The 2866-nt window shown below is 38.7% G+C and overlaps 1 pseudogene; it reads right to left on the bottom strand.

The window, feature by feature from the left end:
• Positions 1–1241: 1241 nt before the first annotated feature.
• LOC109260350 (CCHC-type zinc finger nucleic acid binding protein-like) lies at positions 1242–1771 on the bottom strand (annotated as a pseudogene).
• Between the last annotated feature and the right edge of the window lie 1095 nt (positions 1772–2866).

Genomic DNA, 2866 nt, shown 5'->3' with positions numbered 1-2866 from the left:
GCTTCTCTTAATCCCCTTTACTATTTTGTCCATCCCCTCCACCTCCCCTCTGGCAACCATCAGTTTGTTCTCTGTATTTAATAAAGACTTTTATTTAATTAATTAATTTATTTATTTTTACTTTATTTTTTATTCATTCATTCATTCATTCATTCATGTATTCATTTGTTATTTTAAGTTCCAGTATAGTTAACATACAGTGCTATATTAGCCTCAGGTGTACAATATAGTGATTCAACAATTCCATACAACACCCAGTGCTTATCAGGACAAGTGTACTCCTTAATCCCCATCACCTATTTCACCCCTCCCCCCACCCACCTCCCCTCTGGTAGCTATAAGTTTGTTCTCTATAGAGTCTGTTTCTTGGTTTCTCTCTTCCTGTTTTTTTTTCCCCTTCCACCTCCAGCTTTATTGGATTGTTTAAAATTACATTTCTATTTTCTAGGACTTCAGTTGCTTTTCCCATCTGACTGTTAAAAGCTGATTACAACAAATGTAACACAGTTGTCTAAGTGAATGTAATATATAAAAACAGCATCTTGATTTTTGCAAAAACGCATTTCTCTGCAATTCCTGAATAACTCCAAATTATACTAACCCTGAGCACAGATGTTTACTTTTAGATTTAGTCTTTGAAAAACTGTGTTCTAAACAGCATCAACACTGTGATGAAGTTGTTCCTGTTTAGGCCTTTATCCGGATTTTTCTCACACAGCCATTAACACACGTTTGTCTTTTTATTTTGGTTACTCCCATTCAACTGTATGTTGTATGTAAGGCCTAATACAGATATTACTTGATGTTATTTAATAGCTACTGAGGTCAGACAATCCAAGACCATCATTATGCTAAAATTAAAATTATTTATGGAAGCTCATAGATACCTCCAGAATTGGTTTTACCTCCTACAGGGGATCATATCCAAGAAACCCAGAATGGGCTTACTAGTTTGATTCAACTCTTCCCATTCGTCAATCTTTATTCACCAGTGGTGTGGAAAGGGATTCTTTAATAAATCATTATGCATAATACTTCTACCAAACTAAACACAAGCTTTTTTTTTGTAGTTAAATGCAGAAAGTCGATTTTTTCCGACCCCTTTCCTCCTTTTACACAGCAACTAAATCTCACTGGCCTGGGAGTAGCCCCTATCTGCCCACCTTTTGGCCAGTGGAAAGGATTCAGAGAAAACGATACAACCATCAATCAGAAAAAGGAGGGGTGACAAAGGAAAAGAATTAAGCTGTGGTTTCAATTGTGCATTCCTGTGCAAGGTGCCTTGACCCGCCACAGTGGTAACAGTTGACCTCACCTGTCTTACTGCAATTGATGGCTGAGTGACCAGTTTCACCACACCCATAGCACTTCATTTTGGTGCAGTCATTTTGAATGTGTCCAAATTCTCCACAAGAATAGCACTTCTGTTCATCTGCATGGTCACAGTCACGAGCCAGATGGCCTAGTTTGCCACAGTTGTAGCAACATTGTTCTCACTCTTGAGCTCCTTCTACTCCTTAGCAATGTGACCACCTCTATCACAGTTACAGCAGGCATCTTCCTGAAGATGACGATCCTTGGCAAGATGACCAGACTCAACACAGTGATAACAGATGTCTGAATGTGACGGGGAAACAAACTGGAAACCTCTAACCTGGGTAAAACCACCTCTGCCACAGCTTTTCATTCCATGACCATAGTCTCCACTAGTAGGACATTCCTGGGCCCAATGGCCAGATCATCCACACTTGAAACACTCATTGCTGCTCATGGCTGCATTTAGATATTGGGCATCATAGCTGACCCCAAGTGGCAGAGACGCGGACACAGGCCCAGGGAAGGTGGCTCCCAAGGTAGAGGCTGTTTATCTGTTTCTTTAATTTACTCATTTGTTTTATTTCTTAAATGCCACATATGAGTAAAATCATGTGGTATTTGTCTTTCTCTGACTTACTTATTTTGCTTACCATTATACTCTCTAGTTCTCTTCTATGTTAATGATCCTGTAAACTTGACTTCCACTCCAATTTAATTGCCATGTTCATGGTCACTTCCTGGATGTTGTTCCTTCTTGGAGCTGCTCTATCTCTGTTATGGTTTCTTATTACAGCCTCCTTCTAATTCTGTGTATTTTTGCTTCATATGTTTTTGTGGCTATGTTATCAGATAAACGTAAGTTCAGATTTTTTTAATGTTTGATAAATGTTCTTTTATGATGGCATAGTGGCTTTTATTCCAAGTAATGCTTGTTGTCTTAAAATCTATTTTGCCTGATATTAATACAGATATACCAAGGTTTTGTTTGTTTGTTTAACTGGTGACTGGTATTTTACCACTTTATTTCTAACATTTCTGTGACAGCCTACTGTACCCACTTCAACTTCAACAGACCTGCAAAGTACCAGAGTATGTTCATAATGCCTAATGCTGAAGTTATGTTTTCATGGGGACAAGTTCAAGTAGCAAAAAGCATGCAGGAGGTTGGCGTGTTGGGTTTCCACAATCCTGCAGGTTTTCAAATTTAGAAGAAACTCTAAGGGCCAACATTTTCAAGTGTGTGGTGGAAATGATCTCAAGTAGGTGATATCACTCTCAACAAGACTATATTTATTGATCAACAGGATTTCCACCGAGGAGAGACAGGGATGATTATTCCTAAGGGTTTGGGGTTGAAACACAAGATTTATTTGGTAAAATCCCAGGCACTGGACTGGGAAATTTGTATTGCTCCCAGCATCATCTCAGACTTGAATGATGGGAGTCATTCTACCACATTGATTAAGAGCTCAGAACTTTGAGTCCAGCATTTTTCTATTACCAATAGGACTTACATTTTACTTCAAGATACTTGACCTGCTTCAGTTTC

Source organism: Panthera pardus, unplaced genomic scaffold, assembly GCF_024362965.1.
Source record: "Panthera pardus isolate Hobbes unplaced genomic scaffold, ASM2436296v1 HiC_scaffold_27, whole genome shotgun sequence".
Lineage (NCBI taxonomy): Eukaryota > Metazoa > Chordata > Mammalia > Carnivora > Felidae > Panthera > Panthera pardus.
Note: the sequence above shows the minus strand (reverse complement) of the source record. Positions and strands in the feature narration are given on the sequence as shown.